This window comes from Papaver somniferum, chromosome 6 (genome assembly GCF_003573695.1).
Source record: "Papaver somniferum cultivar HN1 chromosome 6, ASM357369v1, whole genome shotgun sequence".
In the NCBI taxonomy this organism is placed as follows: domain Eukaryota; kingdom Viridiplantae; phylum Streptophyta; class Magnoliopsida; order Ranunculales; family Papaveraceae; genus Papaver; species Papaver somniferum.
In genome coordinates, this window is record NC_039363.1 from 27,165,884 (window position 1) to 27,175,043 (window position 9,160).

At 31.5% G+C, this 9,160-nt stretch overlaps 1 long non-coding RNA gene across 1 annotated transcript; it reads left to right on the forward strand.

The window, feature by feature from the left end:
- The first annotated feature begins 8,102 nt into the window (after positions 1–8,102).
- LOC113285559 lies at positions 8,103–8,790 on the forward strand. The gene is made up of 2 exons (XR_003328744.1): positions 8,103–8,206; positions 8,392–8,790. It is a non-coding gene; the product is annotated as an uncharacterized LOC113285559 (long non-coding RNA).
- Positions 8,791–9,160: the final 370 nt, after the last annotated feature.

The following is a 9,160-nucleotide window of genomic DNA, read 5'->3' on the forward strand; positions in this document are numbered from 1 at the left end:
ATATGAGTTTATTAAACATTCTTAATCTGTACCAAGGGGGAATGTACGTAGATTTACAATGTTCTTATATTTATGCAACTCTATCTCTTTGAACTGGTGAAACAAAAGCTTTTTAATGTTGTTAATTAGTAAAGTAGATGGCTTCAAAATAAATTAACCAACAACCCCATAAACTGTTAAAAGTAGTCCAAAGAAGGTCTGTATAGGTTGGACTAGTAGTAAATTTACACAGAACATTGAAGATGAATCCTCCATATAAACTAGTCCGAAAAGTTTACAGCAAAAAAAAGAAGAAGATTTGACCGGTAGTCAATCCAGAAATTGACCATTTAAATAACACAAAATTGGTTAAAAAGATCAAAATCAACCATTCCTGGATGAAAAGGATATTTAGATTTTGATACTGTTTAAATGGACAAAAATGTAAAAATAGCCACGATGTAAACAGTTTCATCCCATTTTTAAATGGGAAAATTAAGCGCAGACCCAAAAAAAATAATATTCTTATTGTTAGACCCACAATTAATTTTAGATACCGTGACACCCAAAATTATCCGAAATTATTAAGAATCAATACATAACTCGTTATGCATATTATCTTTTCAGGCATAACTCGTTATCCAGCCTAATTTTTCAGGAGTATAATTGGCAACGCAACTTGGATATAACATATCTCAAAAACCGCGCCTTGGAATTTTACAAATTTTATACCGTTAATTTTTTTTTAAGAAAACTATGCAACAAGTACAAACAACAGTATCAATATTTGTTTTTCACGAAAAAATCGGAGGTGATCATCATTTTAGGCAAAATTTTCGAAAACTGACTACATAACCATTATGTAGCCACCAAAAAAGATGCATAACACATTCCGCAGACGCATAAAGAATTATGCAACCATTTTCTCGACTGCATAACAAATTACGCATCTATAACAAGTTATGTAACCATTGTTTTGGTTGATTTTAATGGGTACATAAAAAATTGATGCATAATGCAGTATGCACCATATTTACGGATGCATATCAGGTTACGTATCTATTTTCTCGATGCATAATGCATTTTACAGTCATATTTTCGGATGCATAACAGGTTATGCATCCATTTTAACGACTGCATAACATGTTATGTACATATTATTACAGGTGCATGACAAGTTATGCAACGTTATTTTTTGTTGGTTTCAATACTAAGAAAAAAGCATCTGCATAACGTGTTATGCCACCATTTTCGGGACTGCATAACAAGTTATTAGCAAAATACCAATACTACACAAAAGCTACTCAACCGTATGGTTGGTTTCAGAATATATTGAACTAAAGGCATCACAATTATTACTAATTGTGCCCAGATAATTTCATAAACAAAAGATTAAAAAAAAAAATAGGATCGCTACAGTGCGCATAGCTATATACTGGAATTTGGTGTTTCCAAAACAATGAAAATGACGAAATTTCTACCTTGAATTCATCATCTGGCCGCCAACATCATAGAAGATGAAATTGATGTTTTTGCTTTCCCCGGTCTCTATATTAAAACCTGCAAAATATTAGTGGAGTAAACTCCCTTTATAACAAAAACTTACGTACCAACAGTAGGAACGTCGATGGTAGGATTAGTTGTGACAGTCTCTCCCAGATTGAGTTTATACAAGATTGTATTCTTCCCAGCGGCACCTAGACCAATTGGGAGATTGATTTAAAATGCTGCCACCATGATGCATAATTGAGAGATTGTGTAGTATTGGTATTTTGCTTTTAGTTGAGACCAATTTACATGGCTTCTCAACTGCAAAAGGATCATCGTTATGATATTATCTTCTTACCCTCCTTGCCTTTTGAACCTTAACTACCATCCGTACCATCATGCACAGAAGAGCCATAGTCTGCATAATCACCGGCTTGTTTATAGCGAACACTTTCAACTGATTATCGGGGCTCTTTAATTCCGCCATATTAATTCCACCAAATTCTCATCGATCCCACTTCAAATCTAACCTAATTTCTCACAAACCCTGGTTACCCAAATCATAATTACAGATTTAAACAAATTTTTTTCCGTATACAGTCTATATCTATCTTACACTGTCTATCAATATCGCTCGTCGGGAATTCACATTAGGGAGGAAGAAGAAAAGGTATTGAAGAAAAGATTCGACGATGATGAAGAAGAAAAAAAGACCAAAACATAATTTTATAAATTATGAGTTTGGGAACAATTTTCTCTTAGAATATGGGTGCGCGCGTCAATTTTTATGCCCGTGGGTTTCACAGTGGAAAAAACCGAAAAATGGGTTTCACCGTAGTTTTCACTTTGTAGGAATTACCAATAGGTACCATTATAGTGTTCTTAGTTAGTGGCAGGTCCACCCATTAAAGCCCACTAATCAGAGGTCCATAATTAAAAGAAAACATGAAAATGGACCAAAATTTTTAAGCCCAGGTCCTGCACACGTGTGGGATATACTACGCGCATTTTTAAAATTCCCAAAACACCCTTATGTATATAAAAGCAAGGTAACTAAATTTCATTTCACTTTTTTGTTTTCATTTTAATTTCTCATATCCAAACCGGGAGAGCTGCTAGAAGAGAATTTTTTTCTTAGGTTTTCATCGCCGAATGCGAGAATTATTTCGATTTTGTTTGATTAACCGAGATTTAGTTAGTTTTAATGTTGTTTTATTTTATTTTAAGCTATTTAGATCTTGATTTTCACTGTAATGGAGAAATTCAATTGAGATACGTACATGAAGTTGTTGCTACCTACAGATCAACATAATCAACAAAGAATCAGTCAAGGTATGTGGTGTATATTTTATTCTTAGGTTGATTATTCAATTCATCTCAATCTGTTGTTGGAGATCTTATATTTAGTACAGGTAGTTTAGGTATTTTCTTCTAGTAATGTTTAATTTAGTTAGGACTTCTTGGATATAATCTTTTGTGGATGTTTTATTATATTTTCGATCTCCATATTTGATTTGTTGATTGTTTACTTCATTTTTATGAATTTTTTCAGATCTAAATGGATAATAAAGGTTTTTGCTCATTTTGTTTCAGTTGGTTTTTGTGTATGAATTAACAGTACGTATATGCAGTACTGACCAAAAACCTAGTTTATTTTTGAGAATCTGATCACATAGTGCATATTTGTTATACTGGAAAAGATATATGCTATTTATACAAATTCACTGACTGTTTCCGTTTAGTTTTTGTTTAAATAATTTTTTTTTATTGTTTGATATTGTTTGATCCAACAATACATACATCGCATACTGAAAAAAGATGCTGTGATTTTGTTTTATCCACAAATTCATCACTTATTTCTTATGATCTGGGAGTACATATATGGCGCATTGAAAGCTGTTTTGATTTTGTTATATTCATATATTCACTACTTATTTTTGGCATGCAATTGACTTTTAGGTTACAAATCAACAGTACATATATGTGGTACTGAAGATAACATGATTTTTTTTTGTATCTATAAGATATAGATATTTGTGTATATGTATTGTTGTTTTGGCTTGAAATCACTATTAATTTGTTTGTTCGTTGTTTTTTGTAAATGATGTGTATAATTTCTTTGATCAGCTTATGCAGTGGGTAAGCGTATTATATAGTTGATATAGAATCACTGAAATGTGGTTTTTAAGCGATTTTGTCCTGGAATCAAAATCAGCTAATGTTCCGGCAGGGGTCCTATTTTTTGTTGCAGATAAATCATATTGTATATACGATGCACTGCAGAAAAATCACAGTATATATATACGCTGCACTGCTGAATAATCATAACTTAAAAGCAGCACTCCAGATAAAATCGCAGTGCATAAACTATGTATTGACAAGTGGGTGAAGGCAAGTGCATAAAAGCAGTACATAAAAGCATCACTCCAGAGGAAAGGCAAGCTTGAAGTCCAAAATAATCTCTGAAGAGGTGAGAATCTCTCTTGTGACTTGCTAACTGAACAAAGAATCCTTAAATTTTATACAATTATTCATTACAGTTTAAGTTTATTGAGAAAGTGGTCACCATATAAATTGAGCGCATATTTGATGTATTGAGCATGATTATGAAAGATTGTATACGTTAAACTTTGTTAGTTGATATAGTTTTCTAGTGATAAGAAACTAGAAATGTCATTGGTTCTTAAATAATAAAACCACTATTGATATTGAAACTTTAGAAATGTTGGGGATTGGAAATTAATTTTAAATGCCCTTCCACCGAATTGTTGAGCATATTTGTTGTTACCATTTTTTCAAATAGACAGTACCTATGTTTTTGCTAAACCAAATTTAGACGGAACATATCATCTATTCTCTACTGAAAACCCAACTGTCACGTAGAAACATATAGATTTTCTTATCTAAAGGGCAGTTCCACAAAGAACCAATTATGGAGCAGGAGAAGAATGGTTAGGTTGTGGATGGGTTTTCCACTAGCAAGGACTACTGCTATTTTAATACATGATTACAATACATATGCGAAATACTGAAATATGTATTGTATTTCTCATTTTTTACTGCATTCTCATGCATTTATAGTGTGTTTGATGGAGTGCGTAATGAGTGCACTGTATTTTCATTTTTTTTTATGTATTATGATGATGGAATGAACTAATACTCATTTATATCTGTTGTTCATCATGGTCGTGTTAATATTGTTATGTTTTGGTCACATTTACAGGTTCAAGATATTTAGTTCTAATCCAAACACTAGGAAATTTTTAAGTATACCATTTATGTTTTGCAGATTAACTAGTTTTGTTTTTAGTATAACATTTATGTACTGCAAATTCATAGTGTCTAACATACGTAGACTCATATATGTAAGCATAAACGTGGGTTTTTAATCAGTATGGAAGTTATGTACCGAAAAATCTGAGTCTTTTTTCGGTTTCTATTAGTGTTGCTTTTTAGTTTCTGAGAGTATATCATATATGTACTGTTATATTTTGCAGGTTTATTATCCTCTAGAATATGCTTAGTTTCTGGAGAAGACGTTACACTAGTTCCTGAAGAATATGTTGCTTCTTGGTCCTCTTCAAATAAGGATAATCTCATGATGTTTGATTTCTTATGATAACACATTTTTTGTTTGGATGAATTGTTTATACATGTGCATGGTAAAACTAAAGCTCATGAGGATCTGCATACTACAAGTCTTATTAATGCATGCATATAATTTCATATTTTTAGCTTGATTATTTGAACCAATGATAAGTGGTTTAGTTCTTATATGTGCGGGTTAGAGAGTAGAAAGTTGATTGACTACTATTGTAGGTTTTATCTTGGTTGCAGCATGACTTGCTGAGATAGAGAAACCCAAGTTGCATCTGACATGTAGTGGTCTCTAATACCACCAAAGTATGTCTCATTGGTCTCCATGTATGCATATTGATACTCATTTTTATCTGCTGTTCATCATGGATGTGCCAATATTGTTAGGTTTTGATCACATTTACAGGTTCAAGATGTCTAGTTCTAATCTAAACACTAGGAATTTTTGAATATAACATTTATGTTCTACAAATTCATATTTACAGGTTCAAGAGTTTAACGCACATAGACTCATATATGTAAGTATAAGCATGGTTTTTTAATCAGTATGTAAGTTATGTACTGAACATTCTGAGTTTTTTTTTTTCCGGTTTCAATTAGTGTAGATTTTTAGTTTCTGAGGGTATATCATATATGCACTGTTATATTTGCTTTAGTAGCTGAATTTTACATGAAATAATGCTCTGGTATTGGTTGTTGTCCATGAAAGGCAATCGATGCTGCTAAACAAGTTAAACCGGGATTTGGGAAGAGCAATTTCATTGTTCTGGGAACTATAGAAGGGTAACTTGTGAAAATTATGGAGGAAAGCCTTGCATACCTGGAGTTAAAAGTGAATGAAAGTGTTTTCAATCATTATTTTTCTTTCAGTGCATCCATTATGCACTCACTTTCTCAGTATGTATCAGATGTACTGATTTTTTGGTTGTATGTGAAGTACTTGAAATTAGTATGTAATAAACCAACACGCCTTGGTTTTTGCTCAAGCTTATGTAATTTTTTATTTATTTCTTTTCATTGCATCTATTGCTAATTTTGAAGTTTCCATTGTACACTTTTTTTTTGTAGTACAACCAATATACATATTTATTTTTTTTGCAGTACAACCAATATATACTGAATTTAAACTTTTTTGTAGTACAATCAATATAGTGGGTTCGAACTTCGAATAGAGAGAAGACGTTCACACGTATCATGGAGGGGCAGCCGGGTCTTTTCCATCTTGTGGACCTAAGAATAATATTAATTTTCGGTTGGACCCAGAAATAAATAACTATATGGGCCTAAGACCAAACAAGAAAATTTCCTTTCACTTTTTAAATACTTTTTCTGTTATAGGGCTTGTAGCACATGGATGTGCGGCCCAATATAGTGTCTAGGGTCCTCTTCCTATTTGTATATAAAGGAAATAGTATTCATGTAACCTTATTATTCTGATGAATAGAAACCTTTCTCTGCCTCTTCCTCTTCCCCATTATTCTACCGAAACACGTTATCAGCACGAGCTCTTCCATGCGGCTAAGAATATTTTTTTTCTGGAGATTCTCATCAATTAAAGGAGATTTTTTTTTAATTAATCATGAGAAGCTTGCAAATTGGAGTTTAGGTCATATATGAAATTAGGGATTTGATGATTTTGATTTGTAATTGAAGTATAGAGATTTGGGGTTCTTTATTTGTTCCATCTGTTGGGTCCGTGAAGAAAAATCCTTTGGTTCGTGGAAGAAAGCAAATCTGTGAACAAATCTCTTGTTTGTGGTGGAATAAAATTCTCTATATAAAAACAGAGTTTTTTCGAGCTCTGTGGTTAACCGGAGCTTCTGGTTGATTCTGGATCCACCATTCTAAATTTCAGCCAATCAAATTTCAAGAAAATATTTTTTCCCCACAATATATCTTCCGACCAATCACATTTAAGAAAAAATATATTACTAAATCCTAATTAGATTTTTACATTAAATTAAAATACATATACATGTAAATAAATATAAATAAAGTAATCCGAATTAGATTCTAGCATTCCATAAACACATAAATTCTAATAAAGTAAATAAATAAGTTCAAGTAAAACTCATTAAGATCTTATCATCACAAAATCAAATAATCAAAACAAATCACAGAATTATTAAAAAAAAATAACAAAATTGTCCAATGTCCATGTCCAATTACACTTCATAAAATTATTCTAACCTAATTACAATTCCAACCTGTTGATAATTAAACCAATCCTATTACAATTTCTTTTCAATGAATGCCTCAGCGGTGCTCTTTTCATTAAAAAAAATATTTCAATTTTAATGCAAAAAAGATAAAAATAACGAATACATTTTCAATCATAAATTGTTGATAAAATGTAGAGAACTAATTGAAATTAAAGGAAAATACCTGAAATTAATGAATAGTTACTCGGTGATCTGAGTTAACTTCTTTCTTCATAGAAGACTTAGTTGAGACAAATATTTAAACACCGATCATGTGCAAAGAAAAAACACAAAAAATCACAAGGGAGAACAACAAAACAAAAACAAAGAAACATCGTGATGAGAAACAACAAAACAAAGAAAACGAAATATAATTTTTCTTAATATTGCATTCTAAAAATAAAATAATAAAGAAAATATCTATTCTTAGAGCTTAAAAGATGCATTATATTTTCTTGACGCAAATATTTTCGCATTTAATGTGGCTATCAAAAAAGATATTCGCCATCCAAAATTATGTAAATTTTCGTATATTAATTAATATCATTTTCAAAATACGGTTTTTTTTTTTGGAATTTATAACTTCTGTGGCTCTGTATATAAATCGCTTTTGCCAACACCAAATCTCATCGTTTGCACGACGGTTTTACTTTTGTTAGGGTTTGGTTATTTTTGTTTTTCTGTTTCTTCCGGTTTATGTTTTATTGTCTAATCTATTCGTTTTTTCTTTGGCATAAACCGGGAAAGTGTGATCAGTGGCTGTGGAAGTAGGAGCGGTTATTCAGGAGCTTTGTGGACGTGATGATAAAATCATGCAAGGTATAGAATCGTGAAATCATGTTTTCTGGTATTCTTGGTATTTGTTATTTTGATTTTGTTTTGCTTTTTACTTGATTTTGTTTGAAGATGTACTTCCTCGCATGGGAAAGTCGGGGTTAAAGGTTGTTTATTTTTGGAATTTTTAATGTTGTAATTGAGCACATATTTCGATTTATTAACCACGAATTTTAATGGAATTAGGATCTTGGTTATTTGTTTAGATATGAACGAGTTTGATTGTTTAATCGAATTAGGATCTTGGTTATTCATTTAGATATAAACAAGTTCGATTGTCTCTATGTTTCAGGATACCAATGGGAATATGATCGACGTACGACCACGATTTTCCTACCAACTTTATAGAATAGTTTGAATTTATTTGGTTATTGCGATTCTGTAGTTTATCTTTACACCGGATATGCCATGGAAATCATCTACAAATATTTTAAGTGTTGCCCCGGGTAACTATTGTAATTTAGTATTCTCTTAGTAGCCTTGTGTATGTATTTCTCTACATTGTTATAGTTTTCATGCCTGATGTATATTTAAATTCTCGCAATGATTTAATTTGAAATTATTTGCCTGTAATTTATGCATTTTTGGTAAACAACATAACCGACATGAGGAATGGTCATGAATGAGAACTTGAAATAAAATTGGATTTGAAACAAAAACAAAAGTGTATGGAGATATGATTTTTGAAATATGTGACTATAATGGAAAATTATAAAAAGACGTTTTGTTTGTTATTTGTTACAAATTTTGGAGGCTATATTGGATACCTGTTTGAGCAGAAACATTGGGTTGAAGTCACTGGTGATAGTGATTTTGTTTTTGCAAGATTTTATTGATGAATATGCGAGTTTTGCATTTATATTTGTTGTACAGGTGCTTACATCAATTTTTTTTGACGCACCTCTATCCCTAATTGTTAATAGATTTCAATCTTTACATCTTTGTTTATCGTTTATAGGGAAGTGATTCACCCACCGTGTTTAAATCCTGCAGTTACTCTCGATTGGGAATCTAACGGTCCAGGAAAACGTTCTTAACATTTAGATTAAGAATGGGTGAAA